Raw genomic sequence first — 23118 nt, forward strand, 5'->3', positions numbered from 1 at the left:
CGGTGGCTGTGGTCAAACTCGGGGAGTCAGGCGCCCGGCTGCATGTCGCTACCCCACCAGCCTTCTCCCCAAACCCCGAGTTGCTCTCAGGTTTCCCCTCTGCCTACCACTCCCCTCCACGTGAAGCTCTGCCTTGGAGACCGTACAGGCCTCCTACGTCCCCCGTTCCCCTCCGCTTGGCCTGCCTCTCCGCCTCACACCTCCAAAGGCTGACAAATGGTCTCTCCACGGCCCGGCACACCCTTCCCTCTTTCTCGGCTGGAGACTTGCCGCTCATTCTCTAAGACCCAGCAAGCATCTTCGTTGGGGTAAAGCCTTTTCAGATTGGCACCGGCCGCCCCATCTCCCTCACCTCCCACTGCAGGGCTGTGGTCCTCCCTTGACAGTCTACAGCCTTATACGATGTCTACAGAAGGACATTAGAGCCCCCGCGGACAGCTGGGCTGCTGGTGTGTTACAACTCGCTCATCTCACGGTTTATGTGAAGTCTGCCCTTAGAGTTGAGCAGTGCACCGTCTGAACAACTGTGCATGATGAGGGTCCTAGGTCATTTCCACAACCTATGACAAATAATACTCATTTTCCCCAGCAGACCGAGAGCTCTCTCTGGCGAGGACTGTGGATTCTCTGTACATACAGCTAGTCCCTGGCATAGGCTGGGAAGAGAATCAACACTCATTGTTCAATGAGCAAAAAAGTGCACTAGGGCCACAAACTTATCCCCAAGCCAGAGAAGCCCTGATTGGACAAACCCTGCTGGCCCTTTGAGGGGCACTGCCTTGACCTGCCCTCCTCTGGGATACACTGAAGGCTCCAGTCCTGACCTTCTAATGAGTCATGGCTAGAGCCACACTCCAGATGCTCGGGGCCCCCGCGTTCGCGGCCTCCCTCTACTTTGTCTATGAGAAAGGACAAAACCCAGCGATTAGCCGGCCTCTGCTCAGTGCTGTCAGGAAGTCCGAGGAGGAGGAGGAGAGCGGGGTGCCCTCTGGATGCCCTCATGGTACTCAGGAACGGGACGGAACAAGGAAAGTAAAGTGGACTGGGAAAGTGTGAAGGCCTGCGTACTCGTCCCAGCTTGGCACCTGCGGGCGGTGAGCCCTGGGCTGCTTCATTCTGCTGTACAGTTAGGGCCCGGTTCAAGGTGGACTGGTTCCCATCCAGCTCCAGCGTGGGCCACATGGAACCCCGCCAGGTCCACAGCAGGGCACCCTTGAGGGACCTGGCCAGGAAGGCACAGAAAGATGACCCTAGAACCATGGAGTCTGTCTGGAAAACGCCGTTCAAGGGCAGGCAAAATCCGAACCAGCTCCGATCAGAACCCAAGACGGATCTGTTATCCGGGTAGCGGGGCAGGTGGTGCATCACAGCTCTGGGGGCAGGGCTCATTCACTGCATGGTCTCTGTGAAGAGTGCTCTCAGTTGAGCAGTGCACAACCCATGCAACAGTGCATGACCATCACCTGGCAGGTTCTGCTGGAGCCATCATCAGGTAAACAGGACATAAAACTCTACAGCTCTGAGCAATGAAGGCAGGGAGACTGGGGAGCGGCAACTTGTGGTTCAGGACACACCCCGAGAATCATGCAAGTCCCCCATCCAGGGGGTGACAATGCACTGCTGTGCTGTGTTGAACACAACAGGGGTACTAGATGTAGGCAGGCCATGCCAGGAAGCCTGTGTCTGTTCAGAGCCTCATGGCCAACACAGAGAATGCCCAGGGACTGCAGACTGTGCCCCCTTTGGCCTGGAGGAAGAGTCCAGCCGCCACCTTTATTCCTCTGTGGCTGTTGTGCTCCATAGGACGGAAGGAGTGCTGCTGTTCCTGGCTGTGTGACCTCAGGTAAGTTGCTTACCCTCTCTGTGCTTCAGTCTCCTCCTGTATACAACGCGGACAATAACCCTACTTCCCAGGGTTGTTGCTGAAGGACACCAACGAGCGAAGACCCAGTGTACGTGTAGTTAGCACGCAGCACCACAGGTGGGCTATTTACTCTCGGACGGCAGAGGGAGCTGACGGGGAGGCCGACCTGTATTCCCAGGGAAGAGAAGCTCTAAAGCCAGCTAGCTCGAGAGAGCAGTGGGCTGGCTGGAGGGGCGGTGGGCCGGCGGTTCTCTGAGGGGCTGTAGGCGGGATGGGGTCTCCGTGGGGAAATCCCCCCCGACGTGGTGCTGGCTCTTACACACTTGATCCTCCACGCCACAAGCTCTGGCTGAAAAGCCTCCATCCACCCAGCCTGTGGCCCAGCCCCCACCAGGGAGCCAGCATGATGGGTGATGACGTTAGAGGCTCAGCCCGAGATCCCAGGGGCTCTGCGGCCCCAGGCCTGACCCCAGCACCCCTGCCCCATGCTCCTTGACATGCCACATAGAGGCCGAGGGACCTTCACAGACGTTTGGCGTGTCTGAGCAAGCGTGTCCGTATCAGGGCAGCCAGGGATGAGGACCCCTATGGGCACGCACCCCGCCTTTTCCGCCCACCTGCTGGCTGGTGGAGGGTCCGGCGGGCTGTGCCCCGCTTCCTACTCCTCGTTTCCAGACACCACAAAGACCCCCTTATGCATCAGGGATCCGCAAAGGTGGTCTGGACACGGAGTCCCGAGCTGAGGACCTCAACCTAGGGCAGGCGGGAGCCAGACCAGTCTGGGACCAGAGCCCGCTTCCTGCAGGGTCAGGATGCCCCGTGTCGGCCAGACCTTGCTGAGGTCACCTGCCAGCTCATCACAGAACAGGTGCAGACGCTTCGGGAAGACAGCCCGGGCCGCCGGGAGTCACTGCCTTCATGCACTGGGACGGGCCCCGCGCACAGCACTGAGACCAGGCGTCCCACATGTTCCAGGCCTGTGGACACACTGTCTTTTGTTCCACTGGGCGGGGGGTGTCTCTGAATGTGCATGGGGCTGTTTCGAATTTCAGCCTGGGAAGCCAGAAGTGTTTCTCACCAAGGCTAGCCCCCTGGGCCTGGAGCCAGGGTCCACCCTGCTTCTGGCTGCCTCCTGCACCGGCCCCCTGGCCGTGGCCGACAGCGCAGGAGCCTTCCACAGTACACAGCGAGCGACACTGAGCCGGCCTCATGCTGGTCCAGGCTTTTGATCCCTCGACCGGCCGTGGCCTTTTTCTCTCTTCCTCTTGGGTCTTCGCTAGGTCTCGTGTGTTACTGACATTTCATTTCTATGGTCTTTGGCAACCGGAGGCTGCTGTTCCAAGTTTTAGGTAGAGAGAAAGCCCTGCGTCGTGTCCGTGACTTGAAGGGTCATCCTGAAAAGGGGAAGTTTTTTCTTCTGTTAAGATGGGAAAGAAAAAAATCTGCTCAGGTCACGGGCGGCCAGGACAATCACCGTGTGAGCTGTGGCACTCGCAAGTTCTAGGGTGACAAGGATGGCAGAAAGAGGATGGGCAGGGCGCAAGGGGGAAGCCCCTAGATCCAGGCAGGAGCTGAAATCAGTGGCGAGGTCATTCAGTCATTCGACAAACAGGTCACTAAGCGCTTGCATGTGTCAAGCTGTGCGGCAAGTGCTCGGGAACACACCTCCAAGAATCGGACAATCAGGGTTCACATGCTGGGGTGGAAACAAAAAACAGTGCATCAGACAGCGGCGTATGCCACAGAGCAAATCGAAGTGGAGGAAGGGGCTGCGGGGGATGGGGCTGGCGATCTCCGACCGGGCAGGGCACGGCTGCCCGGAGCTGCGGGGACGGGAGGCGGGCAGCGGTCACTGAATGGATGGAGAGCTGTGGTCGGCAATGGTGGGAAAGTTCCGGAGACGGACGGCGGGAAGGAAACTCAGTGCCACTGCGCTCCATGCCAGGGACACACGCACTTCAGGACGACAGTGGTCAATTCGGTGAGGTCCGTGTGGCCACAGTAAAAAGGGAAATTGAGCAGGTACCAGCAAGGTACCTGGGGGAGGAGGGGCTGGCGCGCCATGGTCCCAGGAGTGGCCACACGCCAGGGGTGACAGAGGCCAGGGCGGCTGAGTGGTGGGGGAGTAGTGACCGGCAGCGCTGGGACAGGTCACGGGGCAGGGAGGACGCCTGGTAGCCACTGTAGGGAGTGGGTGGGCCCTAAGACCAGCCGGCCACTAGCTAGAGCCGACAGTGGCCTGGATCAGGCTGGAGGTGGTGGGCGTGGTTCCGGGGGTGGCCAGGAAGCAAGACTCAGCACCTCGGGAAGATGAGGTCAGCGGGCAGGTTGTTGTCACCTCTGAACCTGATCTCCCCTGACACCTCCAGTCTTTCCTCCATGGAGACCTGGGGAACGTGAGGCAACAGGCTGGCCTAGTCCTGCACTGAGGGCCAAAGCCACAGGCCTCCTTATGCATGTCCCAATGGCCTGGGGCAGCCGGGTGGGTGGGGTGAGGAGGAAGGGCCCTGCCAGGATAGGGCCACCGTCTGGGGAAGTTCAGCCTCTTGCTTCACAAACCCAGAGCCAAGGGCAGGCTCTGAGCTGACTGGTAGTTGGTTCTCTTTCTTCCCTGGGGGCGTCGGAGACGGAAAAGGCCCCTGTGTGGATCTTGGCTTTACCACCTGCCCCAGACAAGACCAGAACAGCTCTCTTATCTCCGAAAGAGGTTTGGCAGGGTACTGTGGGATTGAAGGAGGAACTGAACACTCAGGGCAGTGCTCAGATCTTGCCTGGGCTCGTGTGGTCATGCAAAGTGGCGAGTCCAGGAGCTGGCCTGCAGACCCGTGCGGAACCGGACCTCCCAGCAACATTCCTGTCCAGGCGGTGCTCAGGCCTCGCAGGCAGGGGAAGGTTCTTGGCTTCTCTGGTGTAAAAGGACGCCTGTCTGACTCCGGATCTACCCATTCCCGCGGCCCCCACCCCAGCACCTCCAGGCAGGTCCAAGCCCCGGCCCATCCTCCCCGGTGACTATACCATGAAAGATTATTCACTTCCAGATCTGACTGGGCTCAGTGACACACCTGCTCCTGGGAGATGGGCCGAGACTTCCCCGCAGCCGCCCCCCGCCCCCGCATGGCTGGGACAGGAGGTGATGCGGTCTGTGCGTCATCGGCACTAACCAAACAGACGTGTAGCCCAACTAATTATTCCCACTTCGCGGGCAGGAAGCCCGAGGCTCAGTTAGAGTAGGAAGTTACAGCCTTGGGCCCAGTAGGCTGGGCCGTGTCTACAGCGGGGAGGCCGGTGTGGCCCCCACACGTGTCCTGGGAGGCATCCGCCCTCTCCCATAGGTGTCATGGGAGCCGCGGACACGAGAATTGATAACCACTTGTTCTCGGGGACAGAAAGCGGGCTGTGAACCCAGACGGCCCTCGCCGGGCAAGCAGGCGGGCGAGCCGTCGGGATGAACGGTCTAGTGTGACTTGCAAAAATACGAGTGAGTGCCCACAATCCGGTAGACGGCAAAGTCAGTCCGCAGACAGCACGGACGGCGGCATCTGTTCCGGGAGAGAGAGAAGGAACCGCTCTTAAAAATGATAAAATAGGGGCACCTGGGTGGCCAGTGGGTTAAGCCGCTGCCTTCGGCTCAGGTCATGATCTCAGGGTCCTGGGATCGAGTCCCGCATCGGGCTCTCTGCTTGGCGGGGAGCCTGCTTCCCTTCCTCTCTCTCTGCATGCCTCTCTGTCTACTTGTGATCTCTCTCTGTCAAATAAATAAATAAATCTTAAAAAAAAATGATAAAATAAACCTTTCGGACCACATGAAGTCTCAAGACACACACAAAAAAAGCAAAGGGGGTGCCTGCGTGGCTCAGTCGCTAAGCATCAGTCTTTGTCTCAGGTCACGATCCCGGGGTCCCAGGATGGAGCCTTCATCGGGCTCCCTGCTCAGCGGGAAGCCTGCTTCCTTCTCTCCCACTCCCCCTGCTGGTGTTCCTTCTCTCGCTGTGTCCAATAAATCAATAAATCTGTCAAATAAATTAAATAAAATCTTAAAAAAAAAAAAAAAAAGGAAGCAAGAGAATGAAGAACACAGAGTTACCCGGGGTGGGGGTTAGTAGGGGACGGGTGCGACCCTTGGTCAAACCCAGGGGACCGTCCGGCCCCAGCCACAGAACCACCGCCGCAGCAAGGAGACACTGGAGGGGACAGAATCAGGCAGGGGCGGCAGGACGAGTGGACAGGACCCGGCCTAGGGCTGCGACCTCCCCCGAGCCAGGTCATTCCAGACGGCCCTGGCTGGTCAGTGATCTGGGGGTTCCCTTCAGCTCCATGGATTGATCCCGACATGGTCCCGACAGTCCAGCCGCAATCTGACCCTTTGACGGTGCAGGGGCTTCCACATGCTTGTGTTCCCCAAAGAACACTGCTCTGCGGGGACAGAGGCCTGGGTGTGAGTCCCCGTTATGGTGACAGCCCTGTGGCCTAAAGACATTTATGCGACCCCTGAGCCTGTCTTCCCACTCATCGAGAGGGGCAAACCCCCCCGATCGCGGGGGCCAGGGTGAGAGGTCCGCACCCCCTTGGGGTAGAAGCCCCAGGTCTACAACACACCAGTTTTTCTCCCTCCCTTTGCGTCTGGGCTCTGGGCTGATGTTCTCCTGGTTTCCTCCTGACACAGCCAGAAGCTTATTTGAGGCCCCCTGGTCCTCAACACGGCCACTGAGGACACACAGAGACACACAACCTCCTACCCACCCTTCCGGCCTACGGTCGGGATACCGGACACCAGCATCAACATACTGGACCCCAAAGCCATCTGTAGTGGTCCTCTGCGCCGCCCCCCCCCCCCCCCCGCGCCAAGTCCAGCCCCTCGAGGGTTTGGCTGTTACAAGGCTGCAGAACCGAGCTGGGGGGGTTGCCCTGTTACCTGGCAACCCTGAGGGCCCCGGGCTCCCTGGTCACTCGAGTGCCTCTCCTCTCTAGCAGCCACTTGGATTCTGTGCCATCCGCTGCTCATCCAGGGCGGCCCCCTGGGCCGACCCCATCCTCAGATGACCTCTGTCCAGCACCAACGTTCTCAGCCATGACCTCCAGCCAGAAATCCCCCCAGGGCCCGGCTCCCGCCCCCCGTCTGTAGGATTGGCTCAGCCCCCACCCCCAGCTCTGCACCCTGACCCCACACCCCGGGCGTCCTATGATTTCGGCCAGCTGGGGAGGGGCCCCTCTCAAAACATCTGTTTTCTCACCCATCTTATCTCTCGTCTCTGGCCCGGGAAAACCAGCTCCCGGGAGCGTCTCTCGCCGTTCCCACAAGCGCCTCCCTCCCCCTCGGGACTCCAGCTCCGTCTTGGCTGCCTGGTCTTAACTACAAACAGGCTTCAGTTTCCAACATCCTAAAAAAAAGTCTCCCTCCTCCCCACCTCCTCCCCGGGACACCACCTTCCTCCTTCCCTCCCGCAGCGGGTCACCCCAGCCCTCCGGCTATCGCCACTGGCCAGCCTCTGCCTGAGGAAGGATCCGGTTCAGTACAGCAACGGCCCCTCCCCCTTCTCTGCCGCCGTCCTGTCCTGTCCTTGTCCTTGATGGGCTAGACCCCACCCGGGCGGCCAAGGCCTTCCCCTGGACGTGGAATCTACCCCACGGCCTCCAACTCCTGATGGTGACGCCCCTCTTTCGTTTTCTGTGGTTCTTCTGTAATTCTTCTCTTCCCCTCCCCGATGAAGGTGGCTCTGGGGCGGCGGGGGAGCAATTCTGTCCCTCCCAGAGTTCCCGCTGCTGTGGTCCAAGCTCTCTTCCCAAGCTTCCAACGTGCACCTCTCCGCCCGCACTGCCTTGGTCTCCTGTCACACCCCCTCCCCCCACACCCTGGGAGAGGAACTGCTGATCCCATTTTGCAGATGGGGAAACTGAGGACCCGCCAGGCGGCCAAGGCGGCTGCACGTGCCCTCATCCTGACAGAGAGCCCCGTGAAGTGCACACCGTCCTCGAGCCTGGAAACCCGCAGCCACCCCCTGGGGCTCGGACGACAGCTGGTCACCAGGGCCGAGCTGAGGCCGGGGGCTGCCCTACCTGGGGGCCGGCCGGCTGAGTCATCTCAGAGAACATTCTCATTTTCCACGGCTGTGGCGCCTGTTATGGAAAAGCCCAGCTGACACTGGAAACTCGATCTGTTTACTCTCGGATTCCTAACCCAGCAGAGCGGGGCCCTCACACCGGCCTCCCCTCGGCCATCCTGGCAAGCCCCGGCCAGTCGGAGCCCCGTGGCGGCGACGGACCTCAAGCAGGAGGCAAGGGGCAGGGCGGGGACGGGGGGGGGGGGCGTTGCCCCCGGGAAGGGCCATTTCCAGATTTGCAGGCAAACTTGTCTAGCAGACCTGCTCCGAGAGCGCCGATCTGTGAGGTCAGGTCCGTGAGCAGAGGGAGGGAGCTGGAGGGTTTAATTTGTGGGACAGTTTACAACAGGTTCCCCCCTGAAGCCACAGAACACGGACGCCCCTGAAATCCCCAGACAGGGAGGGGAACACAGCGGGGGCACAAAATCAAGCCGGGGCGGGGGTGGGGGGAGCGACCGTGCGTCACCTCTTGCTGTGACGGACTCTGGAGAGATGGAGACCCCGCTCCCATTTGCATCCCCCGAGGCAGGGGACGCTCACTCCTTTTTGAGGCAATTCCTTTCATCCTGGGGTAGCTTATTTCTGGAAGGTTCTATCAATGTGGTCTCCACTTAACTGATACCCAGCTAGCCTTGATTCTGTCCTTCAGGGACCCACAGGCATTTGTTCCGGCTGTAAAAATGGCAGGGAAGGGGTCCAGTAGGATTGCCATCTCTTCCCATAGTGGGAACAGGGTTTCTGGGCAAAGCTCTTCACTGCTGAAGGCACCGGAACTCAGCTGTAAGGCTCTAGAAGGTACAACCGAAGTTGAAGGAAACCAGAGAGTCTGGGGGTGGTGGTACCAGTCTCCCTTGCTGGATGCTTACTTAGGCTCTCCTGGTCAGGAAGGGCCCCCGGTCAGCTGCCCAGCCAGGGGCTTTGACAGAGCGAACCCACTGCCACATGCTGCTGGCCCAGCCTGGGCGAGAGCCTGCCTGCAGGGCACTGTCCGCCTAAGAAGGCTCTGCTCTCTCCTCGCAGGGCTGCGCGTTTGTGCTGGGCACGCGCAGTGCCTGTGGACCGTTGTGGACCGTGTCACCAACAGGGAGGTGACTAGGGAAACCAGCCGTCTTGGTTGGCCTGGGACCGTCCCAGCCCGGGCACTCAGAGTAGGCAGAATCACAGAGGCAAGCGAGGTTGGGACAGGGAGTGGGCAAGAGAGGGTCGTGCGCGAGTGGGGACACTTTGCAAGGGGTGAAGTGGGGGCACTTTGGGAGCGCCGGGTCTTTCGTGGGTGTTGGCTTTCCCAGGGGCAGCTGAGCTACAGGATTGCGCAGAGCCATGGATGTCTGACCCGTGATGCCTCACGCGGCTGCCACGTCCCCACCAAAGAGGAGCGGTCTGGGGGGGCCGTGCTGGGTGGAGGCCAAAGGCACAAGCTGCCTTTCTTGCTTGGGTCCCCCTTGGGTCTCCTTCATGCCACGACTGAGCGGCCGGGCCGTGTGGCTCACGCCCCTGGGTGGGCCTCCAGGGTCTCCCTGAATGCAGGTTTGAGGGAAGGCAGAGAGGCAGTGAGGAGGTGATGCGCTGACGAGAAGGAAACATTCTACAAAGCCCCCTGGTGACGTCCCTGTCACGGAGCCCGAGCCAAGCAGCAGCTCCCAAATGGCCCTCATCGTTTTGGGCGAGACACGCTTTTCACGAGATCAAAGCAGGGCTTGGATCATCATTTCCAACACCTTTTTTTTTTTTTTCCTTACCCCAAACTCTTCCAAAACCGTGGCACAATTTACTGTAACGAAACGTACGGATTTCAGGGGTGGTGTCGGATGAGCTGTGACAAGCGGACACCCCCACATGCACGCTGGCTGGGTCGACATACGAACGTTCCCGTCACTGTAGGGTCGCTTGTCCCTCCCGTCAGCCCCTCCGGCCCATGAGAGGAAGGCCCGGCTCCCACCCGCACGGGTCAGACTGCTTCGTGAGCCCCGTCGCCGTGACCTCGTGCTGTGGGGACCGTTCTGGGTCTGGCTCCTTTGGTCCAACGTATTTTGAGACCAATCCGTTTCGCTTTATACAGCCGGTGGCTCTTTCTGCCGCCAAGATAGGTATGTTTATGCGGTGGTGTGGCTGAACCGTCTACACCGGTCTACGCTTTGGAACAAGACGCTGGGTGAGGACTAGGACGCCCCAGGAGGCGAGGCGCAGCCAGAGTGGCTTTTTCAGACAGATGCCGGGGAGCGCGCTGTTTGCAGAAGTCAAGGGAAAGATAAGCGTGGGTAGACGGCAGCCGCCATCCGCGTCCTGGTCGCCGTGGGGGGTGCCGTTCTTCAAACAAACAAAGGTAAAGTAAAAGCAGGACCAATAGGGCTGTCACGGACGGAGGATGATGAGTCATCGAATTCTGTGCACCCAAGTCCATTAAAAAAAAAAAAAAACGCTTTGAAATGTACAAGGCAGGGTTGAAGGGGCGGGGGTGGCAGCCGATCCGGTTTGCTTGTTTTTTTTTTTTTCCTGCATCTCCCCAGCAATCTCCCCGTTCAATCTCTGCACACCCCTCTCTGCTCCTGCTTGGGTCCCGTCTTCCCTCGGGGCGGGCGGGGGGGCAGCTCAGGCTCCATCCGCCACAGTCCAAAGCGGGGACCCTGGGGGATTCTGGGATGCGGGTGCTGGACACGGAAACCTGCGAGTTTGGCCACGTTGGACAGGCACCGAGGCAGACCCCTGCTCCCGTGCCCCTCCAGCGGGGAGCCCCGAAGGACGGTCCGGAGCGCCAGTCCCCACTGCCTGGACAGAGTCCGCGGGTTTTGCCCGAGCCCCCCAAGGTCGGGAGCTGGACACAGGTGCACCTGCAGGGCTGCCAGGGACAGGAGACCAAACAGGGTGGGGAGGAGGACGGAGGAGGCCCTCGATCAAGGAAGAGCTTGGAAAGGTCTAGAACGGAGGTTACACTCGGAGGCCGGCTGGGCAGGCAGCTGAGCTCCTCAGGGGAGGAGAACCGGGGCTGGGTAAGCCACGCTTTGCCGGGGACACCCAGGGACGGTTCTCACCTGCACCAAGACACAGGGGGCTTCTCACTCTGCTTTTGGGCGAGAAGAACAGACACAATTTTTCTGTACCCACGGAACTCGCTGGGCATGACCCAACGACAAATGGGCCCAGCACCTGGTCTCATGTGAAGGGGCCACGGGGGAGGCTGCCTTGGGGTGAGGGGGGGCCCTTCCTGCTGGGGAAACTGTTACCCCGTGGGCCCTGGGTCACAAGATCCTCCCAGTGTTTCCAGCGAAGGTGGAAATCCAGAGTTTTGTGAGCTCTCTCAGTGTTTAAACATCCATCGCTGGTGTAACTTTTTTAAAAACACACTGGGTGGGCCAAAAAAACCACGTCTGGCCTCCAAAGACCTTGTTTTCCCTTCCCAAACCCCAAACCGTTCTCCAGTGTCTGGGGGTTAGGGTTTGGGGGGAGTCCATTTCCCGGATGGCAGTGGGTGTCTGTGGGAGTGGCTGCCGCAGGCCTGCACCTGGAGCTCTGATGGGGGGGTCCTCAGAGCTCCCCGGCGCTGCCTCCGAGGAGGGGCCGGGAGTCGGCTATGCAAAATGTAAACCAGAGAAAACAGAATGCCCTGTGCCAACCAGCCAGCTCTGGACCCTGAGTGGGACTTTTAGCGGTTTGCTGCCCCAGCGGGCCTGCCTCCCTCTGGAGCTCCACAGTGCCCAAGCCCTGAGTCCGGGCAGTCACACCTCAGGGCGCCCGTCACCGTCCTGGGAGGGCCTGTGGTTGGCAGTCAGGAAGGAGTGTGAGCTCTGATTCCCTAGCGCTACTCCCTGCAAGCTGGGTCGCCCTGGGCTTGTCCTGGGCCCCCTTGTGCTTTGGTCTGGTATCCTGTGGCTCCCTGAGTCAGAACATGTGGCCTGTCCACCACGGTTCCACAGCCCAGGGCTGTCTGCGGGGGAGGCAGAGGGGAGGATGTATTTATAGGAGGGGGCGCATGACGCAGGGAGGAAGCAGGGATGAACCAGTGGTGGGTACTGGGAGGGAGGGTTCTGGGGCTCAGGGAAGGCTTCCTGGAGGTGGTGTTGGGCGCAAAGCTGAAAAGCTAAGTCCGTGTGTGGCTGATGGTTTCCCAATGGAACCGACTCCCACCAGCCTGGCCAGGCAAGGCCCAACCACAGCAATGGACACCACGCACGACTGCTCTGTCGAGAGGCCCACGGTGCAGACCTGCCCTCAGGGATGGCGAACACGACCAGGTCTGACCCGCTGAGACCATGCCTGAACCAGGCCAGCCGCTGCCGCGACGGACCCGGCCTTCTCTCTCGCTGCCCAAACCAATCTTCTAAACCCCAAGCCAGGGCTGTCCGGGAGCGCTTCCGGGATCGTGCAAATGTCCTGCGCCTGCACCGTCCCGCTCGACAGCCACTGGCCACACGTGGCTACAGAGCCCTTCGGGAATGCGACTAGTGCGGCGAAGAAGTTTTGGTTCGATCTGATGTTAATTCATCTGAATTTGGACAGCCACGTGTGCCTGCGGGCTCCGGAACTCTGCGGTCCGTCACTTGCTCAAAGGCTTCCCCCTGGAGCCGGGCCCACGTGCTCCCCCAGGGCCGCTGACTGCCGTGCTGTGGTCAACCCCCACGCCACCGGCACCACGACGTTTCCCAGGACAGTCCTCGGGGACAGCACTGCACTGAGCGCTTTTTAAGGAGCTCAGCCTTAAGCCGGGAAGAAAGGGCAGGAACACCGTTCACTGTGCCTGAGCGCTGGGCTCCTCCTCTCTCTTCGCCCTCCCGTTACCAAGGTTGGGCACTGAGGCCAGGACCCAGTCCCGTCAGCGGGGGAGGAAGGTCTGAACAAACCTCGAGTCTGGGCTCCTTCCACTAGTCCTCCCTGCGTGGGCCCGGGAAGTCGGGGAGCTGTGTGGGGGACACAGGGGACACAGAGCTCCCGAATAAAGCACCCGCCACCGGGTGGCTTGAAACAGAGAGGCCTCGCTCCCAGTCCCGGAGGCTGGAGGCAGGCGGAGGTGCTGGTGGGGTTTCTGGACAGAATGCTTTCCTGGTCCGCTGTGGCCACCTTCCCGCTGTGAGCGAGCTCCCCGGTGTCACTTCTCACCAGGACGCTCATCCTATGGGGTCGGGTCCCCCCCTCCTGACCTCATTTGACCGAAATTCCCTCCAAATACAGTCCCCATCTGGGGTGAGGGCTTCAGCCTATGAGTTTTGGGTGGACATAAGCCTTCGGCCCACGGCATCCACGAAGGCCACTGAGAAGACACGTTGGTGAAGGAAGCAGACAGAAGCCCCACAAAGAAGAGTAAAGAGCTGAAATGTAGAAAAGACTCTGAAAAATGGTGTGGGACGCTCCCCGGGGGGACCGGAGGGACCACCGCGCACCACGGCCAGTCAGTCCTGTCTTTCTAGGACTCCGTCCCAAATCCATGAAATGAAATGTGAACCGAGGGTGGTCCAAGAATGAGGGAGTCTCTGCGCTACCCATCCTCCTCCACTGGGAAGGCGGCACTCACCCCAGCGATGGGGGGGCCTCCGGAGGGGACAGGAGAGCGGTGGACATGACCGCTCTGTCCCCAGACCACAGCCTGCCCCTCCTTGCTCCGCTGCACACAGCCTGCTGGGCTGATCTCTCCGGCGGCCCCGGCCACGTGGGCCCAGATCCCCGAACTTTCTGGAACGTTCAGGCACCTGGCGGGGGGCCAGGCGTCAGTCGAAGCACGCCTACAGAACTCCCACTGGGGTCCTGTGAGCCAGCCGGAGAGGAAGATGGACAGTGACGAAGAACCAGACAAGAGGGCGGTCAGGCACCTCGGGACCCACACGCATGAGCAAACACACCCGGGCGCCCCCAGAACAGAAGGTGACATCGGGGGGGCCTTCCACTCCCGGGCCGTGGGGTGACAAGGTGGGTGGTCAGACTACGAGAAGCAGGCCCGGAATACCGGCCGGCAGTGTAGACTCAGAACCCGTCTCCGCAGGGACTGCGTGAGGACCTCGCCGACACAGAGCCTCGGGCCGGGGGTTTGGTGTCCGGACCTCTGCAGGCACACACAGCCCCAAGCATGCAGAGGGAGGTGTTGCCCCGAGTGGTATGTTACAGCATTAACGGTCGTCAACAACAACAACAACAACAAAAAAGGACCGGGAAAAAGTCCGCGGCGCGTGACAAGTCAGGGATACGCGTGTCACCTGTTCCGTGGCTCATGGCGCAACAGTTCAAATGAGGGACAGGCGTCTCTGCGAAGACGGATGTCGGCTGAAAAAGCCAGAGTGGGACGGGCAGCAGGGAGCGTGGTTTAATACCAATTTACGCTTAAAACAAAACAAAACACAGGGGAAAGAACAGATATGCAAGTTTATATACACCTGTCTCCCCCAGAATCCCATTCTTGCGAACCTCGCCGTCTGTGGGGGCAGGAACAGGGCTGGTAGAGAGCTTTTGCCGGGCACCTTGGTGTATCTTTGACTCCTAATAAACTGTGAATTTATTATCCACCCCAAAATTGACAGTGAGAAAAGACAACAGAACAGTGAAGTCAGGAGGCCTTCCTGGAAGAGGAGGAGGTGGGACGAGGGTGAACTGCAAAGGCAGGGAGCAAGAGGGGTGTGCTGAGAAGGTGCAGGAAGGAGGGAGCGTGGCCCGAGGCACGGCGTCAGGAGCCAGCCATCCACCCGCACGGCGACGCCGACAGTCACTCCCTGCCCGCGGTCCAGGGCCATCCTGGCCATGAGTGACGTCAGGAGCATAGAGGGGCTCCCCCCCTCTCCCAGGCTGGGGTGCGGCACTTCTCTGCCGTCCGCCACCCCCCGATCAGGGGACTCTGACCCATCCCACAGGCCAGGTGACCGCCCCTGGTGCTTTTTGCTTTCTCCCGCTTCAGGGGTCCCAGGAGAAGCTGCCGGGTCACTCCCGGGGAAGCCTGGGCCCGACAGGGGTGGGGGAAACCGTAAATCGGAGACCCGCAGGCTTCACGGGAAGACAGACGCCCACATAAGCCTTCCTGGGGCCCAGCGGTCGCTCAGCCCCCTACGTGGAGACCAGAGCCCCAGGCCCAGCAAGAGAATCCCCAAACACAGCCCGTCGGGGGGGAAAGAGCAGCTCCCAGAGCCCCAGGCCTTCCGGAGGGCACCCGAGGATTACGGCCCTGCATCGGTGGGTGCCTTGACCTTGGCCTTCCAGAGCCCAGCTCCGCCCGCGAGACCAGTCTCTTCCATGGGCCGCCCGGCCTGGGGCTCTTTGTTACTGCTGCCCGGCAGACAGATACAGCTGATTCAGCAGGGATTCAAACTCACATCCGTCCACACCCCAGGACAGGCCTGTCCCCACCTAGCCACACCCCACCCCCCAACCTTCTCTTTCTCCCTAGGCCAGACGGGTTGCTCCTGTTATTCCGTCTGCATTTCTGTATTAACGTTTCGTACGTGTTACTGTGTTAAAAGGCACACACCACAAAATGTGCCGTACGGGAATAAACACACTCGCATTATTACGTGGCCGCCACCGCGGTCCACCCCCATGACGCTTTCCGTTTTGTGAGACTCAGACTCTGTACCCTTTAAACAGGAACTCCCCGCCCCAGCCCCTAGGACCCACCCCGTGGCTTTCTGTCTCCACGAATCCGACGGCTGCCGGGCCCCTCGTGTGGGGGGACCCCACGGTGCCCGCCCTCCTCTGGCTGACGGGTTCCCCTGGGCGCCACGTCAAGGCTCACGGGCCGCAGCAGGTGACAGAGTGCCCTTCCCTTCGGAGGCCGTACAGCATTCTACTGCAGGCACAGACCAGTTTGCTTACCCGTTCGGGGAGCCGCGGCCCGTGCGGCGTACCCACGTTCCAGTGACCGTGAACTGCACTGCCGAGAGCGCGTGTGCCCACAGCTCCTCAAGGTCTGTGCTCTCTGTTCTGCGCAGAGCCAGAAGTGGGGCTGGCTGGCCTACACTTGCCGCACCGGACTCCTCCTCACTTCCTTTTCCACCAGACCCTTCCCCGAGCTGCCCTCGTCCTGGTCTGACCTCCCCCCGCCCTCCCCGGGAGCCTTCTCCGGCCCTGGCATTAGGCCAATGACTGGATCCCAACCAAGGAGCCTGGACACAGCCCTTCAGCCCCTCCCCCATACCCTCACGCGGGGCCACTCTCTCCAGCCCCCAGGCTGTCCAGCCCCCAGGCTGTCCCACACGGCCCAGGCCACTGCGCTGTCCGCACATGCTGTTCCACCTTCTTGGAAGTCCCTTCCCCACTTAATGCTTCCAGCCTGGCTCAGGGCCAACTCTCCTGAAGCCCTCCCCGGCCCCCCAGCCTCAGCACCTCCTCCTACCCTGAGCCTTGGGGACTTCCCTCTTTCCAGACGACGGGTGATCAGGGGTTGCAGAGCTGTTTCCCCCACCTGGCTTGTCCACCCGTCCAGGGATGGGGTCCGAGTCCCCGTGGCACCAGCACTCACCACGGGCTTGGCATCAAGACTCACTTGTGAACTGGGGGAGGAGGAGGGGGCCTCGGAAGCCTCAGGGCCAAGGGCCCACGCCAGGTGTAAGGAAATCACAGACAGGAAGAACGAACCTTCTCCACGGGGCAGCCTCTTCCTTCCCCAGCCACCGTCCAAAGGGCCTGATGCCCCCTTGGGGTGACAGATGAGCCCTTGGGGGGCTGGAAAACAGCACTTTCCTACTGCACGCTCACCCAGACTTCTCCCACGGGGCCTCCCTCTCCTTGCCCTTCGAGGGACAAGGGACGAGACTGTGGAGGAGACCCGCCCTCTTGGGACACACAGCAAGAACCACGGGTGACGCGAGAGAACTTCCTTCTACAGGAGGAGGCAGGGGTCCTGGCTTTCGGGGACAAGCAGTCCTTGGGGCCTTAACACAGGGCATTTTTCCAGTGACTTGACTTTTCCGGGACATTCAAGTGACACGACTGGGGTGCGAAGCAGGCCCGCAGCAGGGGTGGATGCCGTGGGAGCCGAGAGGGGCCTCATTCCTGGGCCCCACGACCACGGCTGCCCCAGACTGGGACCACGCGTGGCCCCGGGACGCGGGTGCCGGCGCCTTCTGTATTGTTCGGCAGAAACAGACGGTTAAACCAGGCTGGTTTGGACTGAAGAGCTGGGGAAAGAAGCGGCCGGAGGGAAGCTGAGGGGGTCACTGTGAAGGGCTCCTCTGGAGAGAATTTGGAAAAAAGCAGATAAAAAAAGACCGTGGTCTCCCTGCCTTCCAGCGCGGGGTACTCCCGACTTCTGGGCCACCCAGCGGGGGCTCTCGGCGCTGATGTGACACCCGGTCATTTACAGGTGACCCTGTAAGCGCTCTGGCCCCCTTGCTCCCAACGGCGACACTCTGCATGGGCAAACCGTCCCTAAAGGATCACTTAGCTCTGGGGGGTCCTGTCTGGGGGGTGCCAGTTCTCCCAGCAGTGCACCAGGGAGGCCTCCTCCCCTCCCCAGGGCTGCACCTGCCTGGGACCAAGCGGTGGGAAGGGGAGACAAGAATCAGAGACGGGTCCCAGCTCCTGGTTCGGAGGGCGGGGGTTGGGGGGGCGGAGGTGGGCATCTCCGGTCCCTGAGTGACCTGCCCCAGCCTCACCCCAAAAGTCTCCTGACTTCCAAAAAGTCTCCTGACTTCCCCCACCCCCATCCCCACTTGGGCCAGACCTTTTAGGCTGCCTAGAACACAACTGTCTTCCACACGAGGGCCCCAGGGCCCGGTGGGGGGCAGGGGACCGGGCAGGGGAGCACGCAGGCAGACGAGAGGTTGTCCCTGTTGGGGAACAGGGCACTGCAGGGGATGGGCAGCAAGAAACAAGTAGGGGGGAGGCTTCGGGAGGCTGAGTGCAGAGGCCGGGACCCCGAGGGCCACACTTAGCCCCAGAGTGGGTGACACACTGGCAGGCCTTGGGATCAGATATCTGGGCAGCCGCCCCCTTGCTGAGGCCGGCAGTCCAGCCCCGGGCACTTCGGGGCTCCACGAACATCCACCGGTTCCAGCAGCGTGCCTCGGGTTGGGCGCCGAGTCCTCGGCATGAAATTTCCCCGCCGTCCTCACCGCAACCCAGTGACTGATGCCATGCCGTCCATTTTAAAGATGGGGACACTGAGTCCCACGTGAGGTAGCTGACAACTTGCCGGTGTTCACACAGCAAGTAAGCGGTGGCCTTGGACTGACCGTGGCAGGCACGTCCCCGAGAAAGGTGTCAGGAGCTAATGGGGAGGGGGGAGGCGTGGAGTGGGGCCTGGCAGCGGACGGCCGCGAGCAGGGGAGCCGGTGTGAACCCCACCCTGCTCCGTGTCTGCTGTGTCACCTGGCACGTGGCACGGAGTCCTGGGCAGTGGGGTGGGCCCCCCTTCCTTCCCACGGAGCCGCAGCGCACAGTAGGCTCTTTAGAAAGATCTCTGGGGTTCGGCTTTGTCGTGAAGCTCCCTGCACCAGTCACTGCCTCGGGGACTTCTGGGCCCCGACGGAAAAAAGACTGAGCTCTGAGAACGGATTTCCACCTCGTCCTTCCGGCTCGAGAAAGGCAGTCGGCGATGGGGCAGGTCGGACGTCCAAAGGAAGGCGGGCCTGGCGGAGCAAGGCAGAGGCCCAGAGGGCGGAGGGGAAAGTCCAGGGCAGCGTCCAGGAGGCCCCGGGCTGGTGTCAGGGGAGACCCAGCCTGGGAGGGAAAATGAACCATACCTCGAGCATGAGCCCCGCGTCGGAGCCCCAGACACGGCCGGCCCGCGCGGAGAGGCCGGCTGACCCGTCTGCGGCCTCAGCAGAGCCTCCGGGTGTGGCCGCCTCCTGGAGCCCACCAGTCCGGCACCCGCTGCTCAACACTGCCGCCGAGCAGCAGGCACGTGGGAGCCGCCTCCGAGGGCCCCAGGAGCCACCGGGACCACACAGGAGCTTCCTCACCTCCACTCACGGGTGTGCCTGTGTCGGTGACACCGAGTCTGTATAAGCTCGGGACCCAGGGGACCAGGAGGGCTCCTGGAAGGGCCTGCTCTGGGCTGGGTGCTTGTGTGGGCCACCACTTCCCCGTAACCCTCTTTGCCCTCAAACCAACAGGAGGTCCCTGAGAGTGGGGTCGCCCAGAAAGGGTCTCCGGGCACCTCCCCGCACTAAGGTAACGTGGTTGTGTGGGACTCTGGGGGGGGGGGGGCGCCGTCCGCGGTGCTGGGTTCAAGTCCCTCCACCTCAGGTATGTGAAACGCTCTGTTACGTGGCACGCCGGGGGTGGAGGGCGGCCCGGGGCTTCCGCAGAATGCTACACACAGAGCCACCCCGGGACCCCGTGTGGCCACTCCTCCTCGGCGTACGCGCACCCAGGGGGCACGACCACACACGTCCACACCAACACTGGCGCACACATGTCCCCGGCAGCGTGAGTCACGCGAGCTCAAACGTGGACGCGATCCAAGTGACCATCTGGGGACCAATGAACAAAAGGTAGCAGAGCCAGAAAGGGAGTATTACTCAGTCGTAAAAAGGAACGGCGTCCCGCCAATGCCACGACTAGAAGGAAGCTCGGAAACATGACGGGAAGTGACAGAGGCCAGTCACACGAAGAACCACACGGTCGGCCCGCATTTAAACGAAATGTCCAGAAGAGGCAAATCCACAGAGACAGACGGCAGCCTGGTGCCGGCACGGGCCGGGGGTGACGGCTTAGTGGGTATGGATTTTTGCGTGTGATGAGAACGTTCTGGAATGAGACTGCACAACGCTGGGAACGGACCGGACACACGTGAAGGGAAACGTCGAAGCGAGCCGACGGTACGGTACGCGAACTCTATCTCCACAAACCAGATCTCCACAAAGCTGTTACGAAAAAGACCCGACTCTTCCCTTACTGGTTTTTGGGATCTTGGAAAGCAAGTGAACTGGGTGGTGCCTCAGTGTCCCCAGAGACATGGGGCCGGTCGCTGTACACACGTGGACGGTGCTGAGGACCAAGTGGGCTGCCCCCCGGCTCACTGCCCTCCGGCCGCCGCACTGCCCTTTGGTTTTCACATGCTAAGTTCCTAGGGCCTTTTTTTTTTGTAAAACATACATAATATAAAACCATCTTAACCATTTAAAAATAAAAAAGATTTTGGGGCGCCTGGGTGGCTCAGTGGGTTAAGCCGCTGCCTTTGGCTCAGGTCACGATCTCAAGGTCCTGGGATCGAGTCCCACATCGGGCTCTCTGCTCAGCGGGGAGCGTGCTTCCTCCTCTCTCTCTCGCTCTCTCTCTCTGCCTGCCTCCCTGCCTACTTGTGATCTCTCTGTCAAATAAATAAATAAAATCTTTAAAAAAAAAATAAAAAAATAAAAAAGATTTTATTTTTGTTTGAGAGAGAGAGAGAGTGCGTGAAAGCACAAATGGGAAGGGGCAGAGGGAGAGGGAGAAGCAGACTCCCTGCTGAACAGGGAGCCCGACCCAGAGCTCCGGCCCAGGATTCTGAGCTATCGTGACCTGAGCCGAAAGCAGACACTTCACCGACTGGGCCACCCAGGAGCCGCCATCTTGACCATTTCTAAGGGTAGAGTTCAGCAGAGCTACGTGTATCACACACGGTCGTGCAGCCGATCCCAGGGACTCTTCCCATGCTGCAGGACAGACTTAAGTAGCCACAAACAACAACGTCCCCACTCCGTCCCCCCGGGGTCCCCCGGCCCCTGGCATCCTACTCTATGTGTCTACTCAAAGTATCCCATGTAAGTGGAACCGTGAAGTCTTTGTCATTTTGTGACTGGTTTCCTGCACGAGCATAAGGTCCTCAGGGTTCATCTGAGCCGTCGCAGGGGTCAGAATCGACTTCCTTCTGCAGACCGAGCAATACTGCACTGTATGTACGTACCACACTTGGCCCGTGAACGGACACCAGAGGTGTCACCTTCGGGCTACTGTGAATTCCACGGGCAGACACGTGAGTGGACAAGACAGACCCCAGGCTTTAAGCACAGATCTCAGAGGTTGGAGCACATCTAAGAGAGTCTATTTAAGGGGCATAAGGCATCTAAAGGTAAGTTTCCCCTTAAACGTTTAACTGAACACGCTCCCAGCAAACACCCCCCCCAAAATTAGTGTACTGTCAGCTGCTGGACATTTCCCCGGGCCTGTCTGCTTGCCGGACAACCAGAATCCGACTGCTCCAGGCCCCGGTGGGGCTGGTTCCTTGTAGCAGAGGTCATAATAAGGAAAAAAACCTGTTAGCCATATGCAGGCTCCGGAAAGACCAATTCTGTCCAGGCCCCGGTGGGGCTGGTTCCTTGTAGCAGAGGTCATAATAAGGAAAAAAACCTGTTAGCCATATGCAGGCTCCGGAAAGACCAATTCTGTCCTTTATGACTACTCTGGTCCCACGGGAGACACATCAGTACCACAGTGCCTTGGTCCCAGTGGAGTGAGGAGAGGGGACCGGTCCTCCTAGCCTATACCCCGCTGCCCAAGTGATCCAAGGAAACCACACACCCAGCCCAGGGGGGCTTCCTGGAGGAGGTGATGCTTGAACCAACTCCAAGAGTCATCTGAGCACCCGTGAGGGCTGTCAGGTCGGACTGCTGATCACATGTTCTGGTTTGCCCTCTTGTCCAGGGTAATTATTTTTAGGGCTCCCTGTTATTCTCAAGAGTGTCCCGTGGGGATGATACATTATATGGTCCCTGTATTACCTATTGCCTAACAAGTCACCCCAAAACTCAATGGCTCAGAAGAACAACAAACTTCTCTCTCTCACAGTTCCTACGGTTGAGGAATTTGGGCGCGGCTCCACTGGGCACTTGTGGCTGAAGATCTCTTACGAGGTCATGGTCAAGGTGCTGGCTAAGGCTGAGGTCACTGGAAGGCTTGCCCGGGGCAGCAGCCTGTTTTCCAGGTGGCTCGGGCACAGGCTGGCTGTCAGTGGGAGGCCTCGATCCCTCTCCACACGGCTACTTCTGTGTCCCCACGATATAGCAGCTGCCCCCACGGAGCCAGAGATCCGAGAGAGACAGGGAGACAGAGACAGGGAGATACGGGCAGGCAGACGCCATCTGCTTACGCCCAGAGGCCTACACCATCACCTCTGCCACCTTCCGCTCGTTGGAGGAAAGTCACTAATCCAAACCCCACTTAAAGGTAGGGGCGCCCTAGCTCTAGGAGAGAAGGGTGCCAAAGGGTTGGGGACAGTTAACCAAATCAGGTATGCGCGGTGTGGACACGGGACAGAGCCAGGGAGGAGAGAAGAAATCAGATTACGGGATGTTCACAACGCCCGCTGAGAAGCAGGGGCAGTCAGAGAAGGGCTCTGAGCAAAACAGAGCGAACCGTGTCATTCGCCCCAGCACCAAACTCTAGTGGGGCGAGCGGCAGCCGTGCCCAGCTGTCCCTTTCCTCCGGGTCTTTGGGGCCTTCACCCCCCGTCTCTGGTGGGGAACACACCTTTCCTTCCCACTGGATGGAGGCTCCGTGTGTGTTCCCCGCTGGGCCCGGCCTAGAGCAGGTGCATTGTGCAGGGTTTCTGCGTGGACAGCCAAGCCCCAAGCTGGGCTCACACCGGGGCTCCGCACCCACCCCAGCCCCAACTGTGCGTGCCCGCCGGACCAGTCTTCCTTCATCCCCAGCACCGCCGCCTCCTGACGTCTTCCCATTCCGTCTAGACTCGGCTCACACGCTGCCACCTCCTCTGGGAAGCCTTTATGGGCTTGCAGGCGCTTGCAGAGGCCCAAGCGACCTGTGTCCCCAGGTAGGTTCCTGGAGGGCCGCGAAAGAACCTCCCCTTGCTAGAATCAGTGTATGAGGGTGCAGAGCCGTAAAGCCTCCTAACCCTGGGCTTCTCCGACTCGGCCCTGGCCTCGGCCAGCTTAACCAGGGCCCCTGCTCTCGGCAAGCGCCAGGTGGGGCTAAGAGTGGACCAGGCTCTGTGGAAGTGCTTGTCCGTCTCACAAAGTCCTCGCAAGAGGCCAGGCAGCAGGCGCGAAGGTTATCTCTGTTTCAGAGGTAAGGAAGTGACAGCCCAGCTAAATCAAGCAGCTGGCCTGAGGTCGCACCGGGCAGCGCCGGGATTCTGCCCCAGGGCCCAGGTGCTGGGGCCTCTCACCGTGGCCACTGGCCCGCGTCTTTCCCTAAGCCGCGGTCAAGCCAGGTGCGAGCTGGGTGGGGGGTGGGGCTCAGCCCCGCGCACTCAGGAAACCGATGGACTTTGGATGGACTGTTGGCGATTCTGAGCTTTTCCCC

At 60.4% G+C, this 23118-nt stretch overlaps 1 protein-coding gene and 1 long non-coding RNA gene across 3 annotated transcripts in view; both read right to left on the reverse strand.

Annotated features, from left to right (window-relative positions):
* Window positions 1–23118, reverse strand: part of CASTOR2 (cytosolic arginine sensor for mTORC1 subunit 2) — a 47952-nt gene that overhangs the window by 18839 nt on the left and 5995 nt on the right. The window lies entirely within an intron of this gene.
* Window positions 5638–9988, reverse strand: LOC309854012. Of its 2 annotated transcripts, XR_014306056.1 has the most exons (3): window positions 7919–9988; window positions 6777–6907; window positions 5638–5874 (listed from the first exon to the last, which is right to left on the reverse strand). It is a non-coding gene; the product is annotated as an uncharacterized lncRNA (long non-coding RNA). The 2 variants fall into 2 exon arrangements; XR_014306055.1 differs by lacking the exon at window positions 6777–6907.

Source organism: Mustela nivalis (genome assembly GCF_964662115.1).
Source record: "Mustela nivalis genome assembly, chromosome: 19".
NCBI lineage: Eukaryota > Metazoa > Chordata > Mammalia > Carnivora > Mustelidae > Mustela > Mustela nivalis.